Source organism: Pelophylax lessonae (genome assembly GCF_965119305.1).
Source record: "Pelophylax lessonae genome assembly, chromosome: 10".
NCBI lineage: Eukaryota > Metazoa > Chordata > Amphibia > Anura > Ranidae > Pelophylax > Pelophylax lessonae.
Genome location: NC_138777.1, coordinates 86195724 through 86206552, shown reverse-complemented (window position 1 = coordinate 86206552; position 10829 = coordinate 86195724).

Here is a 10829-nt window from a genome sequence, read left to right as displayed (position 1 = left end):
TATTTAGTAGGATGAATATTGGTCGACAGTTAGGTAGCACATTGGTGTCAGTGGCAGGGGGACAATGGTATTTAGTAGGATGAATATTGGTGGACAGTTAGGTATCACATTGGTGTCAGTGGCAGGGGGACAATGGTATTTAGTAGGATGAATATTGGTGGACAGTTAGGTATCACACTGGTGTCAGTGGCAGGGGGACAATGGTATTTAGTAGGATGAATATTGGTGGACAGTTAGGTAGCACACTGGTGTCAGTGGCAGGGGGACAATGGTATTTAGTAGGATGAATATTGGTGGACAGTTAGGTAGCACATTGGTGTCAGTGGCAGGAGGACAATGGTATTTAGTAGGAGGAATATTGGTGGACAGCTCGGTAGCACATTTCTGTCAGAGCAAAGGGGACAATGATATTTTGTAGGAGGAATATAAGAAGACAGTTGGGTGGCACATTGCTGTCAGTGGCAGGGGGACAATGGTATTAGGTAGGAGGAATATTGGTGGACAGTTGGGTAGCACATTGCTGTCAGAGGCAATGATATTTTGTAGGAAGAATATAGGTAGTTGGGTGGCACATTGCTGTCAGTTGCAGGGTACAATGGTATTCAGTAGAAGGAATATTGGTGGACAGTTGGGTGGTCCATTGCTGTCAGTGGCTGGGGGACAATGGTGTTCAGTAGGAAGAATATTGGTGTTCAGTGGGGATGGCACATTGGTGTCAGTGGACACTTTCATAGTAGCAGTGAGTGTCCCATGCTGTTTCTCTTTGTGCTTCCTGCTGCCATAACTTTGCACCTACTTTTGGCCGGAGATTACTCCTTCAGACAACTTGTGTATAGAGCCATGTACTGTAACAAGTTTTCTGGTAATTGCCTCAGACACCAGGATGCTGGGATTACATTGAGGCTGTGTGCCAGTGAGGCTAAAAAGGCTTATGGATATCATTGGGAAATCTTAAAGAGAAGCTTCACTTACTAAAGCAAGCCCCCCTCCTGATTGTCTACATCCAGGCTTTATTTGCCTGTAAACACTTGATTAAAGAGAAAGTAAATGCGAGAAAAAAAAAAAACGTGAAAAAAAAAAACCTGTAAAGACAAAGGCATAATGAGCTAGTATGCATCATATACTAGCTCATTACGAAATACTTGCCTAAAAACGAAGCCCCTGCAGTGTCGCCCGCTCAGCAATAGTGTCGCCCTGCTTCCTTGTTCGCGTCCTCCGGTCATCTGATTGGCCGGGGGCGCAATTACATCACTCCCGCGCATGCGCGCGGGAGCCGCCATTCACGGCATAGGGTTCTGAAGGAACGGCACGGGTGGCTGTTCCTTCAGAGCGCATGCGGCGATGATGTCATCGGCTGCATGTATTGTAAATATCTCCTAAACGGTACATGTTTAAGAGATATTTATAGCACCTATAGGTAAGCCTTAATATAGGCTTACCTATAGGTAAATGTAAAAAAAGTGGGTTTACAGCCTCTTTTAGCGGTTTTATGCAATCAACAGCAGCCCTGGCCTTTGATCTGTACATTTCTAATTTACATTGGCACAAGAACTTATTTTGGCCCATGCTATTGGATAATAATAGGAACTGTTGCAAATTGTTTTTAAAGTCATTTGGCACAGTTGGCACAACAATAGAACTTGTGTAACGGCATTTTTATTTGACAGAGATAAAATACACCAATATTTACACTAAAAAATATGTATTTTCTTTCTGCCAAGTGTCTGCACAATGACTGTCATGGCAGGATCACTAGGTTTTATTTTTAACATTGTAATATTTAAAATGACTTTTGAAATGACATTAACATGTTAATGACCATATTAGGTTTTAAAGTGACTCTAAATGTAATCTATTTTTCTTTAAAATAATAAACATGTTATACTTACCTGCTCTGTGAAAAGGTTTTGCACATAGCAGCCACATCCTTCTCTTCTCGGGTCCCCCGCCAGCGCTCCTCCCCCTGCTGAGTTCCCCCATAGCAAGCCACTCGTGTGAACCCGCTCCCAAGACTCAGCCCGCCCCTGCTCCCTCGTCACTGGCTGTGATTGACAGAAAGTGGCTCCTACTGCTGTGTCTGAGCCAATAAGGAGGGAGAGAGCAGACAGAGCCTGGGCTCTTGTACACAAGATCAGGCTTCCTAGCTAGGCTTTGAAGAAGAAGGCCAGTCCTTCGAAACGCATCAGCATGAAGGGTCTCATCAGGACCCTCTGATCCCAGGTTCGATGATTCGAGCAATCAATGAGAGATAGCCACACATGTGCCCTGACAAGCGTGTTTTTAACTTATGTTTGTGAGTAGACATCTTTATGATGTTATTCATATTGTTTAATAAATCTGTTGGATAATGCACTATGCCAGTGCGGCCTCTTTTCTTTTTCTATTCTCAGATTATAAGAGGGGGCTGTGGTGGGGGGTAAAAACCTTCTGCATTATGCTCCTTTCAGATGGAGTGGAATGCATCAAAGAAGATCCGCCTGCTCATCGGGGGATTTCTCCGCTGATCCCCGCTGAGCAGGCAGATGACAGGTCTGCATAGAGGAGCAAGCACGGGCACAGCTAGCTGTTTTCTATGGGATGGCCATATGGAAGCACACTGCCTTTCCGTTTCCATGCGATTGTCATCCCATCCCATCTGCCGGATGGATGGGGAACGGATCCCCATCCGTCTGTTTTTAGCAGACCGGATCAGATGCCGGCGAATGACAGCGGACACCGTGTCCGCTGACATCTGCCACCCCATAGAAAACAATAGGTGGCCCAATTGGGTCCGCCTGAAAAATGGACAGGCGGACCTGATCGGTCTGCTGGCATTAAGGGGGCCTTAAGGTAAAGAACGTTCTGCCTTTAGAATCACTGATTGGGTTTAATTACTTTTAAAGTGTAACTCCAGCCAAAACATTTGTTTTAGCTTTCAATGTAGTAGGAATGGGTTAGAATGTCAGCATTCTTATTGGGGAGATTCTCCTTGCTCAGGAAGTGAGTAGAAATCTCCGTCACAGGGACCCGTTCAGCAATTCAAACTCTAACCATTAGTAGTAGACAATGCTTTCGGCTGTGGCAGTATGATTACACTTTCTCATACACACCATTTAATTGTAGCTGTGGAAGCTGCTGTGACCCATTGGGATCTGTGCTACATCTGCTGCCATGATTACAGTCAAGAGGGACATGTCTCAATTTGTTATTGTATGACTTCCTAATTCAATAATAAAAAAAAAAAAAACATTTTTAATACAGCAAAATTTGTTGACGCTGTGAGGATCTGTCACTTCATTCACAAACATTTTATTCATAAACCCCTAAATGTTTGCTCAAGAGCTTATGCATATAGAAATGTACATTGGCCATTTCAGTGTGTGGGTAGGGTGCAGCGTGGTGTGCCGGTGGCAAAGGAAACACTAAGAGGCTGAGGTGGGGGAGATTGGTATATTAGGAAAGTCTCAACAGCGTACAATTGGGCCTGGTGGGTGGTACAGCCGACCAGGGCTACTTACAAATAGTAGCAGATGACCGTACTTTTGAAATAATACTGACAGCTTCTGCAGCGAGGAGCAAGCCCGGGCGGCCAAGGAAGTGGCTGAGATTCTGTCATGGGCCGAGACGCAGGTCCCGGCGATTTCGGCAGTTCACATTCCAGGTGTGGAGAACTGGCAGGCGGACTATCTGAGTCGCCAGAACCTGGACCAAGGGGATTGGTCCCTCCATCCGGAGGTGTTTCAGATGCTGTGTGCGCAGTGGGGATCCCCGGACGTAGATCTGTTCGCGTCTCATCTCAAAAACAAGGTGGAAAGGTTCGTGGCACGAACGCGCGACCCTCTGGCAGACGCCTCGGAAGCGTTGGCATCAGTATCGGCTGATTTATGCCTTTCCCCGATTCAGCTGTTGTCCAGATTCCTCCACAGGTTGGTCTCGGAAACCGAGGTTGGTGATTCTGGTGGCCCCAGACTGGCCGCGTCGGTCTTGGTACGCGGACATTATGCAAATGGTCGTCGAGCCTCCCTGGCGGCTCCCGCTAAGAGACGATCTTCTGTCTCAAGGGCCGATCTTCCATCCTGCTTTACAGTCGCTGGCTTTGACGGCGTGGCTGTTGAAAGCCAGGTCTTGAGTCTTGAGGTCATTCCTACCTTGCTCAAGGCCAGGAAGGCCTCCTCAGGTAAGATTTATTATCGTGCCTGGAAGGCTTATTTCGCATGGTGCGAGTCGCAGGTGTTTCATCTACGCTCCTTTTCGGTGGCGAGAGTGTTGGCTTTCCTGCAAACTGGTGTGGAGCAGCGTCTTGCGCTGACCACTATTAAGGGCCAGTTGTCTGTACTGGACATTCCTTTAATTCCTTGATCCGCACCTTCATTCAAGGGGTGCGTCATCTGGCTCCCCCTAGGAGGGCACCCTTGCCTCCTTGGGACCTGAATTTGGTTCTGTCCGTTTTCGCAACGTCCTCCCTTTGAGAACGTCCGGGAGATTCCTCTGCCGGTGCTGTCACGAAAAGTTGCTTTTCTTGTGGCGATCACATCTGCTCGCAGAGTGTCGGAGTTGGCGGCCCTGTCTTGCCGCTCCCCCTATCTGGTTGTTCATAGGGACAAAGTGGTCTTGTGACCTCATCAGTCCTTTCTTCCGAAGGTGGTTTCGGACTTCCATCTCAACGAGGACATTGTCTTACCTTCGCTGTGTGCGAAGCCTAAGCATCCTAAGGAGTTTGCCTTGCATTCCTTGGATGTGGTAAGGGCCATCAGGTTTTACCTGTCATCTACTGTATCCTTCAGAAAGTCGGATTGTCTTTTTGTCCTTCCTGAGGGACCTCGGAAGGGTACGTCTGCGGCAACCATTTCAAAATGGATCAGGCAGACGATTGTGCAGGCCTATTCAATTAGGGATCAGGTTCCACCTTTCCCTGGCACAGCGCACTCTACCAGAGCGATTAGTGCGTCTTGGGCCTTCCGCCATCAGGCGTCGGTGACTCAGGTGTGCAAAGCGACGACTTGGTCTTCCGTGCATACCTTTACAAGATTTTACAAACTTGATGTCTTGGCATCAGCGGATGCCTCTTTTGGCCGCAAAGTTTTAAGTGCGGCAGTTCCTTAGGGGAGACAGGGTCATTTTTGGCCTGTCTCCTTCTGTTGGGGTTTTTTCCCCTTTTTACTTTGTTTTCCTGGGTTTTTGCTCCTGTTGAGCTTTCTTGTTGCCCAGTGTTTACCTTTCTGGTTCAGAAAAGGTTATTTTCTCTGACCTGGGTGCTGCGTTGCCTTTCTTGACGGTTACGTTTTCCCACCCCTCACATCTACACTGCTTTGGGACGTCCCAGACGTGCAGATTGTAAGAGTGGGCGGCGACGTAACGGAAACTGGGGACGTAAGAGAAAATAGAATTTTTGTAAGAACTCACCGTAAAATTCTTTTCTCTGAGTCCTCTGACTGTCGCCGCCCCCCCACCCCTCTTTTGGGGTTCGTGGATCTCTATACTGCTCGCTACCAAACTGAATTGGGAATGAAGCTAGCTGGGGGTATTGACCATAGGGACAGCCCCCTGTAGGTGTGTCTATACAAAGTTTTGTGAATAGTCTAACAAAATCTTCTGCCTAGCTTACTCCTGTGGAGAAGGCCAATACCCAGACTTGCAGATTGTATGAGTGGGCGGCGACTGTCAGAGGACTCAGAGAAAAGAATTTAACGGTAAGTTCTTACAAAAATTCTATTTTTTTCCAGTTGGTCAGACAGTGCGGTGCCAGTGTATTATTCCTAGCAGGGAGGGAGAGAGATTGCTCATCTATAGGGCTATCGATTACATCACATCAGTGAGAGTATTGTTAATCAATCACTTGCGTACATCAATAAGCACCACAGCTCATCTATAGGGCTATCGATTACATCACATCAGTGAGAGTATTGTTAATCAATCACTTGCGTACATCTATAAGCACCACAGCTCATCTATAGGGCTATTGATTACATCATATCAGTGAGAGTATTGTTAATCGGTCACTTGCGTACATCTATAAGCACCACAGCTCATCTATAGGGCTATTGATTACATCACATCAGTGAGAGTATTGTTAATCGGTCACTTGCGTACATCTATAAGGCACCACAGCTTATCTATGGGGCTATCGATTACATCATATCAGGTCATTGAGTATCTATTGGTCAGTTGCGTATACCCTATATTGATATGTATCAACAGCATGTCTGAAAGGCTAACAAGGAGAGACTGATGCTCACAGGCCAGGAATAGAGGGCAAGCAGCCTCTGTGTCCATTGTAAAAAGTGGCGGTCACAGTCGACATAGTGCATCCTCTGCAGGCGGGGCACACCCGTCCTTTATTTGCGGTGCTGCCCGTGCTATTCAGCCACAACATGTGGAAGAGATGGTGGAGTTGATAAATAAGCCGCCCTCATCCTCCCTGTCCTCTGACACTGCCAAAGCGGCCCTTTCCACAGGCTCCTCCACAGCTACTCCTTCTGTCGCCCCACCATCATGCACGGAGGAGTCACCTGAACATGGAACACTCTAGGCTCACGACAGGGACACTTGACACATGTTTCAGGCTTGGCACATGTTCTGAATTTGGTGGTGCAGCAGATACCTGGGCTTCCAAGATCTCCTGAGGCAGGCCAGAAACATCTGTGGCCATTTCCGCTGTTCGTTCAAGGCCGGTGATCGCTTATTTGACATTCAACCTGCCCACCAACCGCCTCATTTGTGACATGCCCACCAGCTGGAACTCAATGTTGGCAATGCTGCAGTGGCTGCACACGCAGCAGAGGGCCATCAATGAGTACCTGTGTGAGTATCGCACAAGGACAGGGTCAGGGGAGCTTGGCTTTTTTCCGCCACGCCAGTGGCTTTTGATTAAGGATGCATGCATCGTCCTGTCACCATTTGAGGAGGCCACAAGGATGGTGAGTTGGGATGATGCATGCTTAAGTGACACTATCCCGCTAGTCTACCTGCTGGAGCACACACTGCGTGGAATCATGGACAGGGCACTTGAGGCAGAACAGCGGCAGGAAGAGGTGGACTTCCTTTCCACAGAGCAGGGCCGCAAAACAAACAGGAGGAGGATGAGGATTTCGGCAGCCTGGATGTAGAGGATAGCATACAGCAGTCTTCAAGGGATGGTTTTGATTCCCCAGAAACTCCAGGAGTTGTATGTGGTTGGGGAGAGGTTGCTCCTGCTGACAATGTTATCCTTAGTGACCCAGAGGACTCAGAAGCTCATGCCTCCTCCAACTGACGTTGCATGGGCTCCCTGATTCTGCAAAGCCTGCGAAAGGACCCGAGGATTCATGCTATCAAGGAGAGGGATAATTACTGGTTGGCAACTCTTCTTGATCCACGTTACAAGGGTAAAGTTGCAGAGCTCATCCTGCTTTCGCAGAAGATGAAACATCTTGAGGAGGCCTTGAAAAAAAAAATTGTGTACCACTTTTCCAGACACTGGGAGGTAAACATTCTCTGGAGGTGTTTCTGAGGCATCGCTCAGCCAAAGGAGGAGCGGTGGAGAAGGTGGCCGGCTGACCGATCCCTTTAAACAGTTATTTTGTCCTCAGCAGCACCCAGGGCTGTTAGGTTTAAGCAACCATCGCCAGCGTCTCCATCATATGGTGCATGATTATCTAGGCGCAAGAGTAGACTTGGAGACCTTTCCAGCTGAGCATCCACTTGGTTACTGGGTCTTGAGGATGGACCACTGACCAGAACTTGCTCAATATGCAATTGAGCTACTGGCCTGTACTGCTTCCAGCGTGCTTTCTGAACGGACGTTCAGTGCTGCTGGAGGTTTTGTGATGGACAAAAGAGTGCGTCTGTCCACAGACTCTGTTGACTAGCTGACTTTTATCAAAATGTACCAGTCCTGGATCAACAAAAGCAATCAAGCCCATGATGCTGATGTAACTTATTGAATTTGCTAGGGGTCTGCCATCCCTTGAAGACTGCATATGCTGCCTGTCATATTCCTCTACCTTGATTCTGCTAGCTTCCAACAATGTTTTTAGTTTAGGTCACTACCAATCCCCAAGGCCTAATTTTTCTGCATTTGTATGACAGGTGCATACAATTTAAATGTCATATGTCATTTTTAACAGCAGACCCTTTCCCTTTGCCCTGCTAACTGTGAGGGGTTATGGTGTTCAGGCACCAGCAACACCAAAGGCCCAATATTTTTGCACCTATATGACAAGTACATGCAATTTCAAATTTGTATGGAATTATTACCAGCAGGTCCCGTTCCTGCACCCAGCAAGAGTATCTGCGAGGGCTTGGTTACGGTGTTCAGGCACCACCAACAGCAAAGGCCCGATTTATTTATTTTTTTTAATTCGATATTTTTTTATTGAGAAATTTTTATCAAAACAACATACAAAACCAAAGCATAACACGGTCACACAAAGCATAACGGAGCCGTTACAGAATAGTGGATGAAGCTAATAGATACAATGCACAGGATATTAAGGATAGCACTACAGGTTCAGCATGCAATATAACATCATTCAGCACGATATGGTAGTGCAGGCGCAAAACAGAATCAAGAAGAAATAAAGAGAAAGAAAGATCTCAAGCTTCAATGTCATAAAATGCTGTAACTAATGGCACTTTTGTAACATATAACGCCCTTAATACAATTGTGTTTACATGGAACCCTGCCCCAGCGGCTTCCCCCCACAATATCAATATGTTAACCAGCCATAGGAGAAAACAAGACAGTAACATCCCGGGGCAAACCACGAAAGCAACAGGGACCTCATAAGAGCAGCAGGGCACAATAAGAAAAATACATACAGCATGTGGTACTGTGGCTCAAAACAAAAACAAACAAAACCAGAAAGAGAAAACAAAAGTGGACTGCCTAAGGGCTCTTTTTACACGGGCGATCCGATCAGATCAGTTTTTTAGGCGGATCTGATCGAATCCTCCATGCAGCTCTATGGGGCAGCGGGTGTCAGCGGAGACACCTCCGCTGACACTCGCTGCCATCCGTATCCGATCCTGTCCGTGAAATCTGGACGGATGGAAACCCTATTTTTCCATCCGTTCAGTGATCGGATCGGATCAGATGAGAGCGGACAGGCGGTCCGCTCTCATCCGATCCCCCATAGAGGGCAGCGGGGGCTGAGACACCTCCCTCTCCGCACTGCAAGCGGAGACGGAGCTGTCATCCGCGGATCGATCCCCACTGAGCAACACAGATACACCTACGGAGGCGGACCGTGTGAAAGAGGCCTAAGGATAATCTCTGAAGAAGTAGTGCAGCTTATATCAGTAATACCTGAGTCACAATGCCTTACCCCCACACCTTCCCATCTAAGCATGGATGGAAAAGCACCACCTGCCCACACTCCCAGTACCTAAGAGGTGGTCGCCACCCCACCCAGGATCCTATTCGTCACTAATTGTAGAGGAGCTAATCCAGGGACATCCAGCTATGAAGCCCAAATACGCTCAAATTTCAAAGCATTACCCCTATGTTTATAGGTAAGATGTTCTCTAGACAGAATCAGTTTTACCTCATTCACCCATTCCGCATGGGTGGGAGGCACAGATGATATCCACTTCCTCGCCTGTAATTTCCTGGCAAGGAACAAAACTCTGAGAATAGCAGTGTGCACACCAGGAGCATAGAATTCATCGTCTAACCAACCCTAAGAGACAGAGTTTTGGGTCCATAGGAAGAGCAAGATTCCAAATAGTATTCACTGACTGCATAATAGCCATCCAGTAACGGGTCATTTTTTGGGACATTTCCAAAGCATGTGCAATAAAGTTCCTGTGTGCACCTGGCATTGAGGATACAGGGGAGAATCCCTCCTGTGCCAGCTATGCAGTTTCTGTGGAGTACAATACGTGCGGTGGAGGATAAACAGTTGTGTGAGTTTTTGGGATGCGGACAGCGAAACCGTCAGTACATTATCAAGGATACCCGCCCATTCCTCTGCTAAATTAGGGCCTAAGACCTCCATCCACCCATCTCTACACTTAAAGGTAATCGCTGTGGAGACCTGAGCCATGAAGGAGGTATATAAGAAAGAAATCTGTCCTTTTTTAATGACCGACTGTACCAACCACGTAAGTAGAATCAGATCGCATAATCTCCATTAGGGGTCTCCAGCCTGAGCCGCGAGAGCGTGCCGCAACTGCAGGTACTGAAAGAAAAGGGAATTGGGGAGGCCAAATTCTGTCTTAAGCATCTGGAAATCTTTAAGTGTCCAACCCTGATACAATTAATTAATTATTAATTGCACTCCATACCGGTCCCACTCAACAAAACCCTTTAGTTTAGTACTGGACAGTTCAGGAAAGTTAGCATTATTCACAATGCAGGAATACCTAGAGTAGCCCCCATATTCAAAATGATGTTTAGCCCTAAGCCAGAGCTTATCCAGTAGTACCAGCGTGGGACACCGAGGGAAGGTTCTCATGTCACCGACCTCCAAAGACTACACAAGGTTGCCACTGGCAAGCATCACAGCAAGGATGTTCCGGATGGAATCCAAAGTATCCTCAGAGAGCCAACCTGTAATATGCTGTAATTGGGCAGCTAAATAATAATAGTAGGGATTCGGGACAGCCAGGCCGCCCGAGTCCTTGGCCTCTTGCCGTGTTTCCACCCAGCAAGAGTAACTGCGAGGGCTTGGTTGCGGTATTCAGGCACCACCAACAGCAAAGGCCCAATTTTTTGTACCTGTATAGCATATGCAATTTCAAATTGTTATGGAATTCTTACCAGCAGGTCCCGTTCCTGCACCCAGCAAGAGTATCTGCGAGGGCTTGGTTACGGTGTTCAGGCACCACCAACAACAAAGGCCCAATTTTTTGCACCTGTATAGCACATG